Genomic DNA, 25,300 nt, shown 5'->3' with positions numbered 1-25,300 from the left:
CTATATATGCAGTAGTCATCATTTTGCATATTAAGGCCAGACCTATAAGCTAATACCAATGCCTATTCGACCTCGTTTGCACATATCACCCTACACGAGTATCATACTTATTCCCTTAATTCGAGAAGGCATGCTAGCGCATCTTCCAACACTTTTGAGCCAAAGTATTTGAATTCGGCCACTTCCATTCACAAACCATGGTCCTTATTTTCTTGGTATTGTCACCCACCAGACAGGAGCCGGCTTTAATACTTGTCAAAACTGCGAGGTGTCCGACTACTTCCACGTATCGCATTTGAAAAACCCGGCTTCCAGATAATTTCCGGCGTAGCAGGTCAAAACGCGGTTTCCACTATACTGACGTGGTTTCCTGTCTAGCGTGCCAAACCAAGCATCGTTTCCGGAAGAGTGTGGCGGAAGAAGTTTAAGCCGGTGGCGCTCTTTGGTTACGTCACCATTACGCACCCGGCCCGCGTTCCTTCCTATCTCTGCTGCCGGCGAAGCCATCACTGGGTGATCCGGGAATCCGAGGACATCGGAGCCGGTGAGGGTGCCCGGGACAGGGTGACGAGCTAGAGTGCTGGGACACGCTCAGGGGAATGTGGTGGCAGTAGTTTTCACGAGGAACAACACAGCGGCAAGAGCGGGTTAGATAGTGTTTTGATAGACCCTGGGCAGCAAGAGTGGTTGCTGCGAATTCTTGGAAGCAGTGACTGGGGTTAAGATGAGTTTTTCAGCCCTGGACTCCCTTTAACATCTTGGTGCAGTTGGGGTATTTTTGAAATCCTTTTTCGTCACGTATCAATAGCTGCCAGCAATATTGTTACACCAGGCTGCTGATTTGTAGTGCTTCTTACTGGGTGAAAAAAATGCTCCTAGAACATTACTAACAGCCATAGAGCAATACACTGACGTTAGGAGGCTGTCTGTTTTAGTCGCAACACCACAGAAGCGCATCACTCACTCACTGCTAGCAGCTAATGTTTGGGACATTACCCAGCTAATGTTTAGGACATTACCCAGACGGCAGCTGCACTTTGTAAAGTGATAGATCCAATTCCCCATCTTGGTGTAGTTGTACTTATAGCATCCACAGTCCGTGGTAACACTCATCGAGCAACATTTGCTTGATAACTCTTCGCACTGAGCAGAAACACCATAATACTGCAGCCCCGAAATGGTTCTGGGAGCCCTTATCAGGCAGCCCCAACCATCTGATGTTTGTGACAGTAACCAGATGTTTCCTGGTAAACATACTTAGCCTTTATATTTCTGAAAACACGCATTGAACAACATCTAATGTTTCTGGAGGCATCTATTGAGTGGCATCGTAATGTTTCTATAGTTCTTATTAAGCAGGGCTTCTGATGTTATGGGAAACGCAACACACCTGATCCCAGTGAAGGCAGATTTCATACCAAGAGCACCCATTATACAGGCAGATGCACTTGCCTCTTTCTCGTGGTAATGGCAACATAAACATTTTAGTGTAGCGATAACGGTAATAGAACATTAACACTGGTGTTTAAAGTATCACCGTTGTAGAGCAGCTTTTTAAGCGCTTTTTAAGCTACAGCTCTGTTTGATATGCATGTATTTGGATGGTGGTAATGCCCGACCCCGCATCCTTGTAGACTCCACACATGCAAAGGCACACCCCATCAAGAACTTGAAGAAATATGACCACATCACACCACCTCGTATGCCCGTGCCACCCTTAACCAGCTCTAAAACCAGCTGCATCATATAGATACAAAGCAGTCACAAACATACCCCTTCCCAACGGACTGATAAGTTCAGTCACTGGTGGCTCTCCGCATACCGAAGCCAGGACACCATCATACTGTTTATGAAGAAAAGCAAAAAATGTTACTGGCCTTCTGTATCTATTTGTCAAGAATCTTGAACTACATCTCTGTAGCAATCCGAGATGCCCAAATCCTGACGTAATTTAGGAAAGAGTTGTCAATACATTTCTTTTAAAGATCACTACATAGTGCAGCACTAACAGTTCAGAAACCAGCTACACTAAAATCACATGTTGACTGCATCTTTACCTTGGCCTCTCTACAGTGTTCACGGTCTTTTGGCTAAGTTTGTGCTATATAAAAATTACATGCACACATATACAGATATATACATATTAACCATTCGCTCCAGCAGTAATTTTATATTAACTATTGTAGAATTCTTGCCCATGGCATTGAGGTGATCGTTAGGATGTTTATTTTGTCTTGGTTATCGAACCAGTGTGATTTATTGCGATGTATCCGTTAATGTGTATAGTTTACCCAAAATTTGGACACCCTTTTTCCATGGAAAAAAGACTTCTTCTCGATAAATGTTGCAAGGCTCAGACTCTCCTCTCGGTGCGATGTCATTGCACCGAGCGGACACACCGCCGGGACCGTCCGTGAACTACGCGCCATTACTTAGCGCCAGCATCGTCTGAGCCTTGCAACATTTATCGAGAATACGCCTTTTTTTTCTATAATATCAGCCATATCTATATCAGGAGCGCCCTCGTGTGTATCCTGTCCCGTGCCACTCCTCCAACACTTCTACACTGCTTACATCACAGATCTGCGGACCGACATTTAAACACGTTTGCTTACTTCACCCTTACCAGGGGTCCCGGATGGGGTCCCTGTAAGCCTTTATTTGCACCTTTACCTCATGGTGCCACCCTTGTTCGCTCCCTGAGAAGGTGCCCCTCATTGACCAGTCCTGAAGAGACCTGATATCCTATTCAGGTTGCAACATCATCGACAGAGAAAAAGAGACAGACTGTGCACAACAGTTGCTTACACTTTCCAACTGCTGTATTTTGATTGCTTATATATGACTTGGTCGTCTCTTTCAAACTGAATGTAAACTTGAAACCTTGTGTTGTCTACAGAGTATTATGTCTCACTTTAGTAGTTTAGGTTCTTTTTTGGTAACATTCACTTGGGTCACGCCATCACTTTTGTGATTATATGTTTGTATATAATGTTGCAAATACTTTGTATAAATTGTTGATATATATTTACATACATCTTACGAATTGACGAACAGATTCTCTAAGTGTATAAGCAGTTTCCTTCTTTGACATCTCTTGAATCACCCACATTGCTGTTTTGCGCCATATCTATCAGAAAAAGTTCTTATCTATCTACAGGAGCCATTCTTTCCTTTAATAACTTACACCCAGGCTCCAAGTGAGTAGGGTACCCTTGTTTCCTTTCCCAGCTATAACATTTGGAGCATGGATGTGAAAAAAGTCCACTACCAACTCGCAATAAATAGGGTCCTCTATCGCCAATGATGAATCTCTGCACAGACTGTTTACAGCTTTTTGAATTTTCTTCTCCAAAGCGAGTGGATCACATTTAAAGTGCTGGTGGTGTGGTTGGTTTCTTTAAATCATACAGTTTAGCTGCTTAAAACTGTAACATCTTGAGCCTGTTATCCCAGAGGTGCCCTGACTTAGATACTGTAGTAATCCAGTCAGGAAAGGTTAAAGTCACAGTGAATTTAATAAAGTGGTTCCTCTGCCAGAGAGAAGGAGTCTCTCTTTCTCATCAACTTGAGTTGGAAAGCGGTATTTGGCTGTGGTCCGATTTGCAAACTAAAGCTCTGCTAAACTAACCTTCCATGTTTTTTTTTATTTCTGTACTGGAGAGTAGTGCACTCAGAAATCTGCACTTAAAGGATTGGGAGAGGGACCTTGGTGTGATTGCCAATTAAAAGAAACTTAGTTTAGATATGTTTAGGCGCCTTCTGTTGTCCTTCATCCAGTAAGTTAACAACTTGTGCTATAAAGTAAGTAGCAGAGTGTCAGTCACAGATACTTGGGAGTCGCAGTTAGTGTTGGGTAATTAAGCATGGTAGATACAGGGAGAAATTAAAGCACTAGTGAAGACTGCAGATATTCTTAATGTGGTCTAGAGTTATTAAGCCTTGGATCGGACAGGGCAGCTGATAGCGCCAGCCGTGAGCAGGGTAACACACATTCTAGCGACTCGTGCAGACTGCTTTCTGCATCAGGAACTGTGACTATTGCCTAGCAAACTGCACCTCTGCTTGATCTGTGCCTATGACCATGTTCAAAGTGCTATAAACAGTATACCAACTCCTAGAACAGTGCGTAGGCGTCAACTAACCTAGACTTCAATATCCGAGATGTCTTCTCTCTCTCTTGACATTCAAGGATAGTTGGTGACCGGACTGTGTTAACCACTTTTTTTTGTTTTGTTTTTTGCTCTCTCCCCCTCCGATGCACTGTTTACTTATTAGGTCTTGGCCTGCCAATGCGCATTGCTGACAAGATGATAGTAAGGGCAAAAGAACAGTCTACCAACGGCGGACTAGACACAGTTCATGTGAGACAGGCGCGTGCAGGAGGCCAGCCACGTCACACCACCATTTGTCTGTGCCTCGCATCAGACTTCAAAGGCTGCTGTCGCCCCCCCAATCACACTTCAAAGGCTGCCGTTCCCCCCGCATGCACATCGCACACCAACACTCTCCTACTTCCCCTCCCACGGCCGCTCTTCCCATTCACACACTCTGCAGGTCACCATTTGCCAGCATGCGGCCGCTAGCGCTTTCATCCCGATCACTCCCCCCTCTCCTACTTCCCCTCCCACCTCCCAAACAGCATCGAGACGCGAAGAAATGTTTTTAATCTTGCCTCCCCCTGTGATCCTCATGCACCCGTGGATCTTAATTAAATGCACTAGGGCACCGTGCTGCCTATATCACAGCGCCTGGTTCCATGGTATTATTTTTTTTCAATTAATGTGTTTGGGCGCTGCACCTCCTAGCAAGGCGCCCGGTTTCCTGTTTTTTATTTTTTTTATTTATTTAATGTGCTCAGACACCGCTTTGCCTAGCACTGTGCCCGGTTTCATAGTTTTTAAAATTAATTTGCTCGGGCGACACGCTGCCTACCACGGTGCCCGGTTTCATTAAAAAAAAAACCTTTCCTGCCTTTCGCTGCCTTTTGCCAGTTTGCCTTTTCTATCTGACTCAGTAGTTTTTTTCTAACAGCTCATGCTTTGTCAGCCTCTTTATTTTCTAGCCCCTTCAATAACCTGCATGCCTCTCTGATGATCTGCTTCCCCTGCCGACGCATCATCTTCCTCACTGGTGCCATTGTATCTGCCCCACCTCTCCCCCACCTCTCCCCCTTTTAGCATGTTCAGTCCTCTCTTCTCTCTCTCCAGTCCTCTCTCGTCTCCAGATCTCACCTCAACCCTTAATAACTCTTGTCCGTCCCCCATAGACACTGTCATCTCTCTCCCAGTTTGCTCTCCCTCTCTGCCTCCGCCACCCTTCCGTGTCCTCAATGCTTTTCACGCCTGGCGGACCCCTTTGACTCCCTCAGCGCAGTGTTACTTTTTTGATTGCATCGCTGTCTTTAAAGGCTGCAAATTCTCAGGTTTCACCACCACTTTCCTTTTCACCATCACATCTCTACAACTGTCCAGTTCACAATCATCACCACATCTCACCAGGGCCTTTCATTGCACCTACATCAGTCAAATCCCAGCCTCATGCACCCTTGGATCTTAATTAATGCACTTGGGCGCCGTGCTGCCTATAGCACAGTGCCTGGTTTCATGGTATTTTTTTTTCAATTAATGTCCTTGGGTGCCACGCTCCCTAGCATGGCGCCCGGTTTTATGTCTTTTTTCAAAATTAATGTGCTTGGGCGCTGCACCTCCTAGCACAGTGCCCGGTTTCCTGTTTATTTTTTAATTTAATGTGCTCAGGCACCGCACTGCCTAGCACTGTGCGCGGTTTCAGTTTTTTTAATTCATTTGCTCGGGCGACACGCTGCCTACCACGGCGCCCGGTTTAATTTAAAAAAACAAAAAACCTTTCCTGCTTTTCGCTCTCTCTCTGCCTCCGCCACCCTTCCTGCTTTTCACGCTTGGCGGAGCCCTTTTGACTCCCTCAGCGCAGTGTTCATTTTTTAATTGCATCGCTGCCTTTAAAGCCTGCAAATTCCCAGATTTCACCACCACTTACCTTTTCACCATCACCTGTGACCTACCTCTTGTTTTTTGACCTACCTATGTAACTATGCACCTTGTACCTAACTACCTCAACTATTTCTTTCTATTACTCTATCACCCCCCGTGTCATTGTAAAGCGCTCTGATATCTGCAAAGATCTTGTTCGCGCTATATAAAACCTTCAAATAAATAAATAAAACATCTCTACAACTGTCCAGTTCACAATTATCACCAAATCTCATCAGGGCCTTTCGTTGCACATACATCAGTCAAATCCCATGAGGGCTTTCCTTTACAACACCATTCCTAATCTGACCTTACCAGGCCTTGTTTTTCATGTTATATTTTTTTTTATCTCTGGTTTGCTTCCTTGCTGTCTGCCTACTATGTAATGCAATAGCCTTCTGTTTTTTAAAGTGTGTATGTGATACCTAAGGGTCAAGCTAGCGCTATATAAAACTTTAAAGGGAGGACTACTTAACTTGGAAACTGGCATACTAGTATGGGGACAGGAAGCAGTGCAGGTATGCAGACCTTTAATAATCAGGACTGAATGGTCATACTAGGGGCCGCTAACGTACAATACATGTGAGGTGTTACTGGTGTGACAGGAACAGCTGAAGCTCTGGTACTTAAGAAAGACAAGCGTCTTCTGCGCTGCTATTGACATGGCTGTGCAAATGCATTATAGCAATGATGCAACAAAGGCAAGGCCTTGTGTGCTGGTGCTAGGGGTCGATTGCGATCGGAGGTGTCCAATCATGCGGCATGACAAAAATGTGCTTTGCTGCCAAGATGGAAAGCGGAGAGTGCCAGAGGAAGTGAAAAATGGAGCCCTCTTCCTAGGTGACCTAATGAAGTAGGTGTGGCAAGGAGGGTTTTGCCTTGTACCTGGAGTGCGCGACGAATGATGCTTGCAGCTGGAACACTGCAGGACTGATGTCACGTGGTTGGATTACTGGCACTCTGCTATGAGCATGAGGAAACATGCGAGTGGTGCACAGGGAGAGCGAGAGGAAAGCCAGATGGTGCCGCTGCGAAAGTGATTGCGATGCACTTCACTTAATAACCTGTGAAAGACAGATGGCGGCTGCGCGCGTGCACGCTCTCATAAACGCAAGCGCTAGCCCAGCCAAAGCAGTGGGGTAGCACTTTGAAAACCCACCTACTAAATGTCTCTGGCAGATCAGCGCACGAGCTGGCTCAGGGGAGACATAAAAAGGAACTGTTTACTACTGCTGATCACCATATGCTGCCCCCACTCTGCTTGTACTGCTTAACTCCTGGTGAACATTGTAGCCTACCACCCCTATGAGAGCAGCGCTTTGGGGTACCCCTCCTGTCCAACAAGACCGCAATTCATGCAACAGTTCTGTGTCATGGCGCACAAGCATGATCCTTCTTTACGTATGACAATAAAATCCACATTAGTGACTGTGACCCGGATAAAAGTATAGTTGGGTACTCAAGGCAGGGTACACGTCCTTAGCTATTCCGAGAACTTTTCAGTCCAAACTGTGCCATAGTAGTTAAATATGTTATGCATGAAACAACACCACCCTATAGCTTCCGTGAATTTTGAATGTGAGAAAGATTCGAGTATAATGGTCACGCAGATGACCAGGGAAATGGATTTTGCATAATACACATTATTTTCACAAAAATGACTTGCAGTATTCGAGGAAAAATGGAATCCACTCCTAATCTTCAACCCTCAGGATAATTCATTGTAGCGAAGTGAATCTATTATGAGTAGTGAGTAGAACCAAATCTGTTCACACTTGGGTTCGTCATGGGTACCGAAAGCTTTCTTGGGTTAGTTATCCTGACAGAAGACCAGAATCAGAAATCCTCTTGCGTTTACTGAGTCTCACTGGAACATGAAAGAAAACGGGGGCTGAAGGACGTGAACTGTTCGTATTCACGCACACCTCCTGGATGGCACGGATCATACGCTACTGAGTGGGCAGGAGCCATGCAAGCGCTATAGGGAAAGGCGAACAACCTCAGTTCTTAAGCACACAGACAGGACACGCAGTTCGATATTGTTAACACTACTTTAGCCGTGACAAATAGGGCCAGCACACCATTAAATACTGTATAAGCAACAAAATAAATGCAATTCAAATGTGATGAGCAGGGTTGGAGCGTACTCTATATCAGAAGTGTGACACTGTGACCCAAACGTGCCAATAGAAAAACAGTTGCCCACTTCTCACTGTGAGGTCCATTCTGAAATATACATAAGGCGAAACTCTCCTTGGGCTGTTCGGCTGATGGCCGTAAAAACAAGACCTTGCAAGGCCTTGGGTTTTGAGGAATCAATAAACGAGAAACTCCTTCCCGCTTTATACACAAGACCGGAACAAACAGTCTTTGCAGAAAAGACTCAAAGGGAGCTCTAGCTGGCATTTCCATCTTTTTTTAAAAAGTTTCATTTACTAAGTTTATCGAAAATCACATGGAAAAGAGCAGGGATACTCGAAAGAAACGGAGCACATTGGGCTTAAAAGGGGAGCGCACCAGAGGCGCCTCCAAACCTGGACACCCCACAGTCTGCACACAGCACAAAGCTGAAGGGGGTACGTTCCGGGCACGCCACTGCGAACAGGCTGTTCCTCCGGCTGCCTCGCTCATTAAAGCACCGCAGCATATCCAGGGATCAATTTCACTCGTGCATTTGTAGGGACAGCGGAACAGCGGAATCATTGGCTGTAATCAGGCAAATTTGCTAGGCCGGGGGAGAGGCAGTGAAATGGTCTCGGCGGTGCAGGCTCCTTGCCTGGGAATCCCACTGCCTTGTTAGCAAAGTAATGAGAGAGGCGACCAAGAGACCCTTAGGTTAGTCTGTTTCGGCAGTAGCTGATAAATACAAGATGCAACAAGCATTGGCCGCGCGGCAGTAAAGCTGCGCGGCCGTGAAAGCCCTCATTTGCGTACACTGCAATGACTCCTTCCACCAAGGAGAACGAGGCAATAATGACGAAAAGCACACGCACACAAAAAAAAGGGGGCGGGAATAAGATACTGAATCCCGCCCCTCCAGGACTCCCTGACCTGCCTCATGGTTGCCAAGGCAATATATCTAAAAATATTGTTGTGCTACCGTAAGGCAGGTCATGGAGTCCTCGAGAGGCGGGATCCAGAGCAGACAAATCTGCTAAACAGGAGCTTTTCCAATGACAGGCCTCCGTTTCCAGAGGCCTGCCAATGGAAAAAAGGGGCGTGGCTTCACGCCATACTGAAATCCCCTGCTCACAATATATCACACAGTTGAATTTCGGCATTGCTGCTACAGAAAACTAGTCCACACTTTGACATCGTTCAGTCACACTATTTCACCAGACACCTTCGGTTGACCAATATTTGATGCCTGGGACTCCTTTGTGTTCCCTTAGGGGATCATGTGTCCTCCTTCGCCCCCCTGGCACTGGATAATGGAGACCAGAAAGTGATATTGGAACGGACCCCTTCCGCCATTGCCCCAGTGCAATTGGAAGTATCTGGTTGGAACGCTACAATGCCTAAACTTCTGTCTCTCCCTCAGACACCACAATACCTAGTGGGAGGCCTGCATTGTATTCTGCTCTAAGACTTAAGGGAAAGGTGCAAAATGCACCAACTGACATCCTCAGAAATTCTGAATCTTTTCGGTGAAGAAGCTCCCTTAGGTAGTCAAGAAAGCGACAATACAGGCCCATACAGAATCCTTGCATCCCAGGCAACGCCCAGCCTGGAGACTGTATCCTTTAGCGCGTTAGCGGAAGAAGAGGACTTTGAGCCGACCCTGAAGACCACTGGCTTTTGAGCAATGTGACACCCAGAGTCACAAGTACCACATCCATGTCAGAGACCTACGCAGCCAAATCTGGGTCACATACGAAGTGTTAAGCTGAGTTAGTCAGTACTGGGATATGCCTCCTAAGGATGATGGGGTTGTGCATCTCCATTGCAACACACACACAGGTTCCACATACACAGCCTCAAGAGTCCCTCACAGAATATTTGTCACAGGCAGAGGGTCGCTCAATCATTCAGGAATCTTGTAAAGCCAGGTCTTGAAGTCCTTCCTGAATTGCAGCAGCGATGGTGCTTGCCTGAGGTGCAAAGGCAGGGCGTTCCAGGTCTTCAGAATGAGGTAGGAGAAGGACCTTCCTCCAGCTGTGGTCTTGTGGATCCATGGGATGGTGGCTAGGGCCAGTTGGGCGGACCAGAGATGTCTGGTGGTAGTGTAGAAGGAGAGGCAGTGGTGGAGGTATGCCGGTCTGGCGTTGAGGAGAGTTTTGTAGGCTTGCATGAGAAGCTCCAAGGTGATTCTCTTGTTGACAAGTAGCCAGTGAAGGTCTCTCAGGTGGTTGGTGATGTGGGATGTTCAGGGTGAACCTGGTGGAAGCTTCTGGACAGTCTGCAGTTTCTTTTGGAGTTTCTGGGTGGTGCCGGCGTAGAGTTGGTTTCCGTAGTCGAGTCTGCTCGTGACTGTCACTATGGGGATCTAGAGTTGGTAAAGGGCAGTACTCCCTTTTTTATGTGTTGGTGAAACAGCAACAACCTGTTGCAGGGCAGGCCTTTCTCAGACCTGATTCCTCAGTTCAGGTGAACGTTACTATGGTGCTCAGGGTGAGGTGTGCATCTCAATGCCATAACTCAACATGAGAGCTGCCACATCAATTACATATGACTAGCCCTCGTATTCTTCCTCCAAGTCATTCGGGTAAAGGCAGTCTCATCAAGACAGATAACATCACCTCCATGTCCTATCTACAGAAACAGGGTAACACACACTCCCCAGATCTTTGCCTTAGCTCAAGGGATCTGGTATTGGGAAATTCGTTATAGAATAGAGTCTAGTGGAAAATCTTCTTGGGGTGGCAACAGGTTTGCAGACCTGCTCAGCAGGAGTGTTTAACAAATCCACAATTGGGAAATCCACCTGCATGTTCTTCACAGTACTTTTAGCGTTGGGGCCCTCTAAAAATAGACCTGATTTCAACCCCTGAAAACGCAAAATGGCCTGTGCTTTGCCTCAAGGTATTCACACCCAAAGTCCTTGGGCAGTTCACTGTTGATGAATTAGTCTGGGATTTTTGCCTATGCTTTTCCTTCTCTCCCACATGTGGTGAGTAAAATGAGGCCAATATCTCTGACACTCAACTTGGTGACTCCCACTTGGGCAAGGCAGCCCTGCTACTCCTTCTGCCACCAGCCCCCACAAGAAGCTCAGGCTGTACTTTCTCACACAGAGAAGGGGCCAGACCAGACCCAGACAGCTCCACCTAGCACTTTGACACCTCCGGTCATAGAATTTGAACTCTCCCTGAGAAATGCTTAGCCATTCTGTAGGAAGCAGATAGGTTCACTAAACCAGTGGCAGAGGTGTGTCCACTTTTGCATTTAAAACAAGCATTTGCAATGCAATAGGTCTCGCATTTGCGAGAGTTTGAGTTATTGGATTTGTAAATGACAATGCATTTTATTTGTGGTGTTTTGAAAACTTGCGAGGGCTAACTTTGTACTTATAGTCCTTACTTACAAGATGCAAGCTGGCAATAACTGCACCTCTTTTACTGCCAGCCTTGCTTCTCATAAGCAAGGACTAGAAGTAAAAAGTGCATGTTTACGCACCCTCTGCAGCTTTTCAAAACATATAAATAAAAGGCATTGTCATTTACAATGCCAATAGCTCAAACTCTCGCAAATGAGACTGATTGCACTGCAAATGCTTGTTTAGTAATCGAATTCACGAAGTGAGACTTTTTTTTTTTTTTGCTGCCCGGGACTATTTTCTGCCCCTGCCCGCCCCTGGTTACATTAAAGGAAATTATTTTTTAAATGAAGAATTGCTCCATAAAAGTTAGCTACAACCGCGCCTGCAGAACATATGTACAGTCAAGCCGGAAGTCTTTCCGTTCAACTATCAAACCGGAACTCCTGAAGTTTGGGAGTTTTATCGCAGGTGCCCATCTTGAACAGATTTCCAGACCCGGGTTCGCTCTTTCAAAAACATCGCTGAATGGGCGCTACCTTATGAGGCTGCAAACTCTGCATCTCTGGTGTGCGAGTTTCTAATCGAACACGTCACACGCCGAGACAAATTGACCCGTCCTCTCTCAGCAGGGAGTTTTAGCGTGAGGTTTCACATCTGATGTTATTCGTAAGAAAAAACTACGACTTAAGCTTTGCTGTCCTTGAGGCGTCACAGGGGTTCAATGGCATTGTGAATAGGTTTCTGGAATGACCTTTTTTACAGAAAGGCATTTTTTTCCACCAGCACTCAAATATGTTGTGCATACTGCAATATTTCAAACAGTCTCCTCTGTGTGTTTTCCCTTACTGCACTTCTACTCCACAACACTGAGTGATAGATCACCTGTTGCAGTGCGAGTTGCTGGATCAGACCCCTCCTTCCCTCGGAGAAGCAGCTGTTGTGGTTTTTCCTTCTACAAATCCATCACGTCGCACCCATCAATGCCTGGTGTTCTGTATTTAGGCATTGGAACTTCACTTCCTCGCCCCTACTGTCACTCAAAAGTAAACAAACTATCCCCATTGCGCAAAGCCGATTGTTTATATTTGCATCGCACTTCGCGGCCGCCATTGCCAAAGCCAGATGAACAAACCAGAAAACACGCAACAGTTACGTTCCAAAGCACGCCCTGACAATACCCACGCACCAGAGGGCAGCCTGTGCAGCACAGCATTATTAAAGAGTAATCCATGCACTGAAAAGAAAAAAAAAAAAAGCATTGGCGGACGTGAATGAAGAAAAAAAAAAAGCGAGTGTGGTATCCGGGCTGGGAGGAGTGGGAACGTGCCGCAGCCAATAGAGCCTGTACTGAGACCTAGGGCGTTTGGTATTGGCTACTAGTTATTGAGTGGGCGGGGCTGTGTTCCGCGCCGCTCTGTGTGTAGCTGGGCGCCGCTGCCGGCTGTAGGTGCGCTGTCTCCGTTTGGAGCTTCTGTCCCCCGGCGAGATCCACATGCCTTCCCTGTGAGCCGAGGTAATGTGGCGCAGAAGCCCCGGGCTCCTAGTGCTGTGTTCTGGTCTGCGGGGTGTCGTCCGAAGGGGGACTCCGTGGCCAGGACAGCGGATGTAAGGGGGGGATCTCCGCCGATGGAGGCTGGGGCGGCTAGAGCGCCGGGCGGCCCGGCGAGCAGCACTGGCAAACAGCAAGGAGAGGAAGCAGCCTGGTACCCACCTACCTCTCTGCAGGAGCCGCCGCCGCAGTACCGGCTGGAAGACCTGGACATGCTGGTCACAGTGGTGTGAGCCTGGTAGGGGTGGGTCGGGGCGCGGGTGAGTTTGCGTGTATGTGTGAGTGTGTGTGCCTGCGTGCATGTGCGCGCGTGTGTGTGCCTGCGTGCGTGCCTGTTAACCAACGCGAAAGCGTGCGCGTTCACAAGGTCAAATCTCTGGCAGGAGAAGCTCGTGACAGTCTGCTGTCCACATTCCCCCAAAAGTGATCACATAAGTTGTCGAGCCCTAGACAGCAAAGCTTCGCTTTGCTTTCGTCTAGGCTCGACCTAAAAACGTGAATCCCCTAAAAGCCAATGTCCAGGACAATATCTGCTCTCTTTTACATCTGTAGAAGTCAGGCCTTGCTTACGCTTAATGCAATAGTGTGTAACTCTGCAGCTCTACATGCCAAGAACACATGCATACTGGTAAGTAGCATTTTCCTGATCGCAAATCTCTACTTTTATTACCTGTTGGACACCGCACAATATGCATTGTACACCATGCTACGATCATTTGGCGCTTCATAAACCTTCTCACCGGCTGTGAGAAAAGCAATGTAACGTGTAGTTGGTGCCCATGCACATTGTCCAGTAAGTGAGTGGTCACAGCACATTTTGTATTTCTGAAGACTATTTCAAAGAAAAACAATTTTGAAAAGTCTGAGCCCAGCACTAGGTGGTACGAGTATGCAAAGCATGAAAATCTACATCACTATATGCTACAAAGAGATACTTACTGGGTAAGTAACATTTTCCTTATTGGGTAACAATATTTTCTGTGCTATCTGCTAGATTTCTGTACTTTTCTTTCTTAAGAAATCCTTGTATTATTGATAGTTATTATTATTTTGTACACATTAGTAAAAATGACAAAATAGCAAGCCAGTGCTCCTGGCTATTCTCCCTACATAATTTAATCAATCCTGTTTGATAAATAGTTCGCAGGGAATACCAGGCGTTGGCACATCAAAAAGATAAAGCAAAGATCCATTCCTTGCAGCAATGTCTTTATGACTCCGGGGATAAAGCAGGCAGCTGTTAGCTTAGCGAGGTAGAAAGGAAGCGGAGGCTAGGTGGATGACTGAGAAACAGGAGTGGGTGGGGTTTCCTATGTCATGATTTGGGGAAATTGTGAATGAGTTTGCGCGATACTATGCTGCCTTTTATAAGGCTCGTTGCAAAAAACACAGTTGATGGATAGAATGCAGAACAATGTCTTACATTCACCCCAGTACAAAGATCTGGGCCTAAATCCATCGTTTTTTTGCACTCCACACCACCCTAGGTCAGACACTGGCTATATGCAAATCAGCCTTGACCCTGTGCCTCAAGGGAACAGTCCAGCCCGAACTACCAAGCCATGTCTTTCCTAGACCGGAATCAAGCATCCAAGGACTGGTTTCTGGCTATCAGCCTTCTTCAGCCTGGATAGCTTGACTCCAGTGATGTGGAGAGCCTGGGACTCACGTCTGAGCATACCCAGCCCACTCGGGGTGAAAATTGCAAAACACACAGTTGATGGGACAGAATGCAGAAGACATTGTTCTGCATTCTGTCCCATCAACTGTGTTTTTTGCAATTTTATAAGGCTCTGCCATTAGCAGACGCTACTCAAAAGGAAAACTATCTGGGAGAGGTGATAGTCCCAATCTTGTAAAGGGAAAATTGACAGGCTTTTAATGAGGATGTGGGCTTCTCTGAGGTACTGGTGTCTATTGAAAGTTTAAAGATGGGAAAACCTCTGGAGTCCTAATGGCATGTTGGCTGAATTAAAAAAAAAAAAAAATGGAGGACTCCTGGGTCCATGTTTGCTCAAAATGTTCAGTTAAGCCAAAGAGGCTCTACTATAGTAGTGATTCATAAACCAGATAATATTACAACACAATGCAGTTCTTATCACCTGATCTCTCTTCTGAACATTGAGACGAAAATACTGGCTGCAATATTAGCCACCAGACTCCTATTACCGATTTTAATACAACTGGACCCATCTGGCTTTGTGTTCAAAAAGTCGACCAGGCTCAACCTCTGCAGACTTTATAACTGGCTTGAGTTGGTTCCGTTTTGGAAAGATCCCCACATAATTCTGTACTTGGATGCCAAGAAGGCATTTGATGCTGTCCATTAGCCCTTCTTCAGAAAGGCCTTGGTGAGGTGTGGCCACAAATGTATTGTCTGGATCAACCTCCTCTACAAAAAAAAACAGTTGTCCAAGTTAATGGTGACCTATCCACTGAATTCCCATTGAGAGGGGTATGAGACAAGGGTACCCATTATCTCCTTGTGTTTGCCCTCGTGCTCCTGGAGCTCCATGCCTGCACAATTAGAGCACATCCTGATATCAGGATTTACAGCAATGCGGGGGGGAATTAGGAAACAGGTGACAAATGGATATCATTGTATGCAGGCAATATCCTCTTATATGTAACCAGGCAGACTGTGATGCTGCCTGGTATATTCCAGATATTGGGAGATTACGGATCCCATGCGGGCTGCAGCATCAACTGGGCCAATAGCAGCCTCTACCCGGCCGGAGACTCCTTTCTTGAGCTAGACTGTCCTGAGCAGTTGCAAATCGATTGGCTAGAATTAAAGTACCTGGGTGTCTGTGACCTCCAATAAAGAAGCCAGCCTAGACCACATTATTCGGAGGGTAATTGCAGACTTCCACAAGGAGGTCGAAAGGTGGAGGATGCTGCCTCTGAAGCTCCTAGGGAGGGCAGCTATGTATAAGATAGTTAACTTCCGAAGCTATTGTTCGTTCATCAAAACGCCTACCATAACATATATCAGAAGACGTTTTTGCAAGAATAGATAGTGAAGTCCAGAGGCTGCTGTGGAATGGGGGTCACCCTAAGGTGGCACTGGGGACTTTGCAGAGGAATTGTGATTCTCATATTTACATGACTAGAGAATCTGGATTTCATTAAAGACTCGGAGGCTGACATTATGCATACAACTTTTAATGCAGATCCCAGCAGCCGCATCACAATAGAAAGTTCCAAATAGAACAAAGGCAACAGCTAAAAGCCATGAGCCAACAACACACAGCCTCTTTTAAATGAGGACAAAGAAGATAAAGTTCAAAGTTCAAATGTTGAAGTAGAGAAGAATCAAACTTTGGAACAAGGAGACCGCATAACTTGAAACTTGACTGGAGAAGGTCCAAAAGAAGAAGTCAGGCAGGAAGTAGGCTTGAAAAAGGCGCAGTCCAGATTAGGCGTTATCTGAAAAGATAAAGCAATTAAACTAAAGAATCTCAAGAGACATATCAAGAGAAAAGAACAAATTCAAAGGTCATAAATCAAAGTAAACATTACATTACAATAAGTTATACAAGGTAGCAATAATAATTGGAATGCCTCCGGAGGAGGGAGGGAGGGATAATGTCAGCCTCCGAGTCTTTAATGAATCCAGATTCTCTAGTCATGTAAATATGAGAATCGCAATTTCATTACAAGACCGGAGGCTAAATTATGCATGTTGGAAGCTTCCTAAAACAGCATCAGACATATGTTGGATGGGTTTACAATAATGACGAGCGAAGGTACCTGCATTGGACCAATCAGCAGCTTTCAAAATATCATCCAACTTACCTCCAGACCAAAGTGATTTGCTAGCCATAGCACCTCTTAGAGAATGAGCCTGAAATATGGATAAATCAACTCCGGCTAACTTCATAGCCATTTTAATCCATCTAGCAATAGAAGGAGAACGAATACCTTTATGAGGTTTAATAAAAGAAATAAGCAATTGATTAACACCAACTGGACGGAGTCCAGACATTCTGAGGTCATATTCTTTCATGCACTCAACAACACAGAGTTTAGGATGTAGATCGAATCGTGGGTAAAATATGGAGTCAGACATGGTTTTAGTACGACTATGAATATCAAATTTAACACCAAAAACATTGTAGGAACGATAGGAAATATCCAAAGAACGGATATCTGAGGATCTTCTGCAAGAAACCAGGCATAAGACAGTAGCCAGTTTAATAGAAAGATACTTCCGGTTGAGGAGAGAATTAGAAGGCCAATTACTAAAGAGACGAAGAATCAAATTAACGTCCCAAAGTATGTCATACTTGGGTCTAGGGGGTCTTTTGAGACGAATACTCTTCATAACCCTACAAATGATAACATTTTTTCCAATGGTTTTGCCATTAACGAGGGTATGTCCCGCAGAAATTGCTGACCTAAAGCAATTAATGGATCTATAACTAAGTCCCCTTTCAAATTGTTCGACTAGAAAATTGGTTACGTCAACAATAGGAGCCTCCAAGGGATCCAGGTCCCTTTCCAAGCACCAACAAACCCAAAGTTTCCAGATTCTATTGTATCTGTAATGTGTGCCTGGTGCCCAAGACTCCCTGAGGAGAACTGAAGCTGTGTCCGAAAGTCCTGAGATCTCGTTAGATCTCCTGACACCTTCCAAGCAAGAAGGGACAAAGTCTGATTGAGAATAAGGGGATGAATTCGACCGTCTGAATCTGTGAGAAGATCTTCCAGAGACGGGATTAAAAAAGGAATGCTGCAAGTTAGTTCCAGAGCAGTTGGAAACCAAGCTTGGGAGGGCCAGAAGGGAGTTATCAAAGTGAGGAGACATTGTTCTTGTCTCACCTTCTGGAGGACTCTCTGAATCATCGCAAAGGGGGGAAAGGCATATCCCCGGACATCCCTCCAAGGCTGGAGGAAGGAGTTGAATGCTCGAGCACCCGGGTCGGGCATCCAGCTGAAATAATCTGGAAGTTGGGAGGTGAGTCTGCTTGCAAAGAGATCCACCTATAGAGGGCCCCAAATGTGGTTCAAAGTCCTGAAGACATGAGGGTTCAGCTTCCAATCGCTGAAATCCACAAGGAACCTGGAGTTCCAATCCGCGGATGAGTTGGCAGAGCCCGGAAGGTATTCTGCTTTTAGAGCAATCTTGTGCTCCAGGCAAAACATCCAAAGTTTTTTTGCTAGATCCGAGAGATCCGCAGACCTCGTGCCTCCTAGGCGATTGATCTAAGCCACTGCCGACATGTTGTCCATTTTCAAAAGGACAGACCTTCCTTGAAGCGAATCTTTGAAGCTCATAAGAGCATAAAGTCCGGCCGTCAGCTCCAGATAGTTTATGTGGTAGAGAGATTCGTCCTGAGACCAAATGGAGGTATTTCCCACCCAACATCAGGGTGTACTATTGGGCAGCTCACTTAATAGTGGTTGTATACCAGATAATCACCCAACATATTTGCTGGAGAGGACCCAGTTCCAAGCCCACTCATATTTACACTATCTGTACAGGTACAAGGGGGGGGGGGGGTCAAAGAAACTACTGACAACGACCGAGATGACTATCTGTGCCTGAAATGGGGTGGGGAGACTGACAAAAAGGGACACAAGGCTGACCAGGAAGACACCCCTATGGATGGGAACATGTTTGAAGGAATTTGGGAAGCTGAAGGGTTTTGGACAGTGGGACACTAACAGAATCTCCAAGCTGAGTGACCTCATAGAGGAGTGCACATTGATCCCCTTTAGTTCCTTACAGCGGAAATATCTACATAATACCCAGTATTTTAAATACTTACAATTGTAGCATGCCTGCAAATTGAGAAGGTCGTACTAGATAACATTGTGGATTATGCACCTTGGGAAGGGAGGCTCCTCCAGGGTGAGGTAGCTGGGTAAGCGGTCTCATGGAACTATAAGGCTATTCTCAGTAACGTACAGACGACTGGCCCGGACTTCCTTACATCCTGGCCCTCGTCCTGGCTCTCGGGCTGAACCGACATCGCCACCCGTGACCTCGAGGCTGAACTGTCTGCCGTGCTGTGGGCTCTTGCTGCCTGAGTCTGCTGGGGCTGATTGGTGGAACTGGTTCTCCGGGGCCCTGTAATCGTGGTGCCCGATCCACTCCAAGCCCTGGGTCCTGGCTCTCGGGACAGCGTCGACTCTTCCTCGTGGGATCGGTGGCAGCTCCTCGCATGCGAAGACCCTTGATGTAGGCAGGGCTGTGGTGCGGTTTGCCCCTGCTGCTTGGGCCCTTAACCAGGTGATCTGTGGGGATCGACTTCTGGGACTTGTTCTCCCAGGTTCCTGCGACCGTCTGAGCCCCGGCGGCATGGCTGGGTTCTATGGCTCTGACTTCAACTATCCCATTTTGAGCCAATCAGTGTATCCGGGTTTCTTGACTGCATGCTAGAGTGGACCGTTCAGCTCGTGCAACAGCTCCCCAGGGGTCTCCCCCTCACCGAGACCGGGGAGTCTGCTAAAGGCACATAGTGTCCAGGCTGAGTGTTTTGGGAATGGACAAGATGACACAAGCAAGGTTCTGGATGAAGGATTTATTACACATGTAATAAGGGCCCACAGGGAGCCAGCAGATAAGAGCACGCTATCAGCCAGGGATTACAGCATCTGGCGATAGAACCTGGTGATGTCACATAAGTAATCTCCGAGCATTCGGAGATGACATTATGTGACGTGGCAATAAAAGACAGAGAAAACACACTATACATAGTGAGTACGATTATATTCTCAACATCTCCCTTTTCCCCAACGAAAATACAAATGAGCAACCACGTAAAAACAAGCATTATTTAATTAAAAACTCCTCAAAACGTTTAGGCATTCTGACTTCTCTTCCTGACCTAGTTTTGGCATGCATGGCATTGCATTGGTTGTTTCTGGGACAGTGACCGCTTGTAGACTCTTTAGCCTCACTGGAACCCCCTGGGCTACCCACACTAAGGTCAGTCTCTACACTGGATTTCTCCATTACATTTTCTTTTCTCCCAACACCATTCCCCTTGACCATGTTTGGATTACCATCAATTTCAGGGTGACTTTGATCTTCATGTACATTTTCCCATTCCAGTATGCTGTCATCAAGATTTCCTTCTTGATCATCCTTCCCTCTCATTATAATCTTTTCTTGACCTTTTTTGAGTTTGATTACATCATCCTTACTCCTCCAACCTTTTCCTTCCATGCATACAGCCCCCTGGGACGTTCTACACACCTGAACAGGGTTGCTATACACCGACTCTCCTTCTGACACCTTAACAGGCTTCTTGACTAGTACCCAGTCACCTTGTTCTATTTCTTTCTCTCCCACTTTATTGGACATGTCGGAATACCTCTTTGTTCTTATTTGATTGTCAACAATCCGCTCCTTGACCCTGAGCACGTTATCATCTATCACATCTTGAGACCTCATCCCTATACAAGTCGTTGAATTTAGGAGTGAGTATGCTGTTACACTTTCTCCCCTCTCAACACTGAGCCACAGGTTTTCTCCCCTACAACACCCCCAGACCTACGGAGTGATTCGTGCCACCCTCGCTGGATGCCGATGGGGGAATAACTACCCCACCCTCACAATCCCGCCATTCCTCTTCACGGCGCATCCCTCCGGCCATACGAGAGCCCACCTAAATGGGCTCTCGTTCAGTGAATTCGCCGGAACCCATCGGCCGCCAGTGGCAGCATCCTCCTCAGCGCCGCCGAACCCCTGGCAGTTGCACGGCTCATCTCCGCTTCCTCAGAGTGCCTGTGATCTGCTAGGCGCCTTGGAACGTTCCAGCGCTCCCGCTCCTTCCGTGGCTTTCCCAGTTTGCCGCCCAGTTCTCCATGCCCAGCTCACCACCACGATGCTGAATGCTGAGGACCCGACTGCCTGACCAACATCTGATAGTGCGATGACCCCCCACCGGATAAAACTGTTGAAAAGGTGAGGCCTGCCTCTCTTGCGCTGCTTTCTCCAAGCTCAGCGCTTCTGAACCGGCATTGCTCCCGCTCTCTCTAACTCGCCTCAGCTCACCTAACTTTGTGAGTTATGACTCGCGAGATCAGCTGACTGGATTGCTAGTGGGGATTGCAGGCTGAGCTTTGAACACAACACCGGCACCAAGTGAGGCCTTCCTCGCCTAGCCCTGCAATGCCTTAGTGGATTAGTTGATTGAATGTTTGACTTAAGTGAAGACACTTTTCTGGGAGCGCTGATTATAAATTGGGGGTTAAATCGTTATAGTGGCTGGGCAGGATGGAATTTTTGGAGCGAAGCAGCACTGACATTAATGGAGTTGTAACTGCTGCACCGAAATTGCGTGATCCAACTAGCCTTACAAAATGGTGCCAAAGCCGAGATCTGACTACTTCGAGGCCCCTCAAGATGGACGCGCTGCCATTAGAATAACAGCGCCACTTTTCAACAGAAACACGCCTGATGTATTTTTCCTTTGAATTTCAAACTGCTCCCTTCCTTAGCCTGGAGCTCCACCTTGTGGCCTAATCCTGATCTTCGTCCCCCTATGTTTATTTTTCCTACATGTTCTGTTAATTTTTCAACCTGCCCCTCATGTGCTTTTTATGGTCTTTTACTTTTGATGTTTCTAACTAGCGCCAGTTATGTCGTATGTTTTTTACCCCTATAGTTACCTTCCGCTGCGAATCTTATAGTGATTTTTGTGTCAACCTCGATACAACCTCCTATTCCTTTCCCTTCCTAGCCCTTTAGGTCTTCACATCTGATCCCCTATTGTGCCCTATGGCCCATGACCTCCTATTGTGTATTTGTGCTGTGATTGTTTGATTCGCTGGACTGTTTTTAACAATGCACCCAACTTGAGAATCTGTGCAGTTTGATGACCCAGTACTTTTGGTCCTAAACCTAGCTATCCGCACCTTGTGTAGCTTTGCGAGGATTGATTGTTTGCTTTGTTGGGGATATTTCAACATTGCTTTAATATAGCTCCCCCCCCAAATCTAGCTGGGCTGTGATTGCTCACTTCCTTCGTGCTTTACTTAACTCATATTCTCTTTACTCTGGCCCCTTTTCTCTCATTTTATCTCCGACCTTCAAAACTTCTACCCTCCATTCTCATCAACCATGAACACGCCTCCCCCTTAAGCATCCCAGTCATATTGGGGACTAGTCGTATTCCCCTCTCACCTGTCTCACCTAGACCCCCTCCTCTTCTCACCTCCAGCCATGCCCTCTCATCTCCCAAACCCCTCACCTGCATACTTGTTAACTGCCGCTCCGCTGCCCGACATGCCATAATAATCTCTGAAACCATCCTTAGCGAATCCATCGACATCGCGTTCCTTACAGAATCCTGGCTTAATGACCACTCTACAAGCATTCTAGACCTACTCTCACCCCGGGCTACTCCATCATTAGGAAAGATAGATCTATCCGAAAAGGCTGTGGTGTAGCTATCATCTTCAAAGACCAACTACAGCTCTCCCTTATCAATAACGCCGAATATGCTTCCTTTGAATACCTTGTAGCCGAACTCAAAATACAGGGTTCCCCCAATCCGCCATCACAATATATATATAATCCGCCCAGAAATCACTACCCATTCATTGACGAGCTATCTAACCTTCGTACCCAATCCTCCATTACCAAATCTAAAAACATATTCCTGGGAGACTTTAACCTCCATTGCAATGATACCAAAGATCCCTCCTCTCTGACCTTCTCGAAATTAATGACCTCAAACAAATCTGTCAGTCACCAACCCATTCCAAAGGAGCCACCCTTGACGCTATCATTACCAGCAAGGATCTAGCCCTCCTATCTAACATCATTCCCTTTGACTGGTCCGACCATCACCATATCCTGTTATCCATAACTACCTCTGTCTCCCCCCCGCCCCCTCCTACCAAAACTACTAAACCCATGAAACTGATCAGAAATCTCAGTCATATCCCTCCCGACGTACTTGAATCCAAACTTCATGCCCAACTTCTCGCTATCCCTCCCTCCCTTAACACGAATGAACTATCCGAACAATATAACAAAGCAGTCATGGTTACCCTTGACCTTCTAGCCCCTCTCAAACTCAAAAAACAAAGAAATATCCCCTCCAAATCATGGTTGAACATGGAGCTAAATAATGAAAGACGCAGTCTCAGACTGACTGAAAGATTATGGAGACAGCACCCCTCTCCTTCTAACCTGGCCCGCCTCAGACTTGCTAGATCGTCCTACAAAAAATCCCTCTTTAGACAAAAAACTTCCTTCTTCAGGACACAATTAGATCGAGCTCAGAATAGGCCAAGAGAACTATTCAACATTATGCGCAATCAAACCGCTTCCGTTCCCCCTGTCCCACTGGCCTCGACGACTAGATGTGAAGAAATAGCTCTTTTTTTCAGACAAAATTAAACAAATTGAGCAATCCTTCCTCTCTACTGCGATCCCTACCGCCAATCCGAACATTTCTATTAATATCCCACCCCCCATTATAACTCCCCCTACACCCACTACTACCCATCATAACTCTGATCTCTCTCCCCCAGCCCCCTCCCCCCCCCCTTGCCCTCCAATTTCCTGGACTCCAATCATCCTAATTCTCCTCCTAAAAACAATGCCGCATGGCTTAACTTAACTTCCAGCCAGTCACTGAAAGAGACGTCTTTAACATCATTACCAAACTCAAGCCTTCCTCCCACACCAATGACCCTCTCCCCTCCAAACTTGTCCAAAACCTTAAACACATCATCACCCCTTCCTGGACCTCTATTATCAACAGCTCCCTTGCCACCGGCTGTGTCCCCACTTCATTGCAACTAGGCCAAATCACCCCCATTATCAAAAATCCTTTGGCAGACCCAAACGACCTCAATAACCGTAGTCCCATCTCCAACCTTCCCCTTCTTTCTAAAGCCCTGGAAAAATGTGTCCTTCTCCAACTTGATAGACACATTGAACACTTTAACTTACTAGACCCCTTCCAATCTGGCTTTAGGAAAGGATGCAGCACTGAAACCGCCATGCTAAACATTGTTGACGACATCCACCACTCACTTGACAATGGCGAATCTAGCCTTCTAATCTTTCGTGATCTCTCTGCAGCGTTTGATACTGTTAACTACTCTGCTCTACTCAATGTACTTAGTGATCGATTCGGCCTGAATGGTACGACACGTAAATGGTTCGTCTCATATCTACAACACCGTTCTCAACAAATCAAAATCCAAAATTGGCTATCTAACCCTACCTCCATCTCCTTAGGAGTTCTGCAAGGATCCATCCTCTCTCCCTCTCTCCTTAACCTTTTCATGGAACCCCTCACACTCCTTCTTAAAACAAGCTTGGATCAACTACCATCTCTACGCTGACGACACCCAACTCTATTTTAAGATTAAAACGCATGCTGACATCCTTCATCTCAACAACACTCATCAAGATTCAAGACTGGTTCCACATTAACCACCTCACACTGAACCCTAAAAAAACTGAAATTCTTCTTTTTTCCTCTAAAAATAACCAGCTCCCCGTTCAAAATTGGATCTCTGACCTTAATACCCTCAACTGCTCCTTATCTTTGTCCTCTTCAGTCGAATCACTAGGGATCTCCTTTGGCAACCTCCTAACCATCAAGGTTCACATCAACAATTCTGCCAAAGGAGCCCTCTATACTCTCCGCCACCTTAAGAAAATCAAGCCCTTCATCCCTATCGATGATTTCAAACTAGCAGTCCAATCCCTTGTTCTTTCTCGCATCGACTATGGCAATGCCATTCTCACCGGAATTCCCAAGACCCACCTAGCACCTCTTAAATCTGTGCTTTACCTTGCAGCTAGGCTTACCTCAAACTGCAAGTGATTCGACCACATCTCCCACTGCCCTTAAAACCCTTAACCCCTTCGATGCGGCCGCGATTTTTCCGCGGTGCGGTAAACAAAAGAACTGGGCGGGGCCATGACTAACCCCAGCCGTCATCCGCACAAGAGCACTGCGGAGCGTGACGGCTGGGGTTCGTCACCAGCATGGGATGGGTTAAATGGTTCCCCATTGAAGGTAGGTCCACTTACAAAACAGCCTGCATTACACACAAAATTCTCCATCAGAACACACCGACCTACCTCGCTAACAAACTCACTAAAGCCGGTTGCTCCCGTGCCTTGAGAAGTACTAATACCCTCCTTCTTATTTCCCCCCCCCCCCCCCAAAGAAAACCATCCAGTCACGATCCTTTTCCGGTAACACTCCTTGCATTTGGAATGCCCTTCCAACTGACCTTCGCTGCAACCCTTCCTACTCTAGCTTCAAAAAAGAA

General features: G+C 46.4%; 1 protein-coding gene across 4 annotated transcripts in view; it reads left to right on the top strand.

Moving 5' to 3' along the window:
- The first annotated feature begins 418 nt into the window (after positions 1–418).
- The window catches only part of EIF3D (eukaryotic translation initiation factor 3 subunit D), a 67,030-nt gene continuing 42,148 nt past the window's right edge, over positions 419–25,300 (top strand). For 3 of the 4 annotated variants that reach the window (XM_086962854.1, XM_086962838.1, XM_086962848.1), the window contains exon 1: positions 429–544. The gene's annotated coding sequence lies outside the window, so the exon portion shown is untranslated. Of the gene's footprint in view, positions 545–25,300 lie in introns of all 4 variants that reach the window. The other variant, XM_086962842.1, reaches the window with a different exon arrangement.

This window comes from Lissotriton vulgaris, chromosome 1_1 (genome assembly GCF_964263255.1).
Source record: "Lissotriton vulgaris chromosome 1_1, aLisVul1.2, whole genome shotgun sequence".
NCBI lineage: Eukaryota > Metazoa > Chordata > Amphibia > Caudata > Salamandridae > Lissotriton > Lissotriton vulgaris.
Note: the sequence above shows the minus strand (reverse complement) of the source record. Positions and strands in the feature narration are given on the sequence as shown.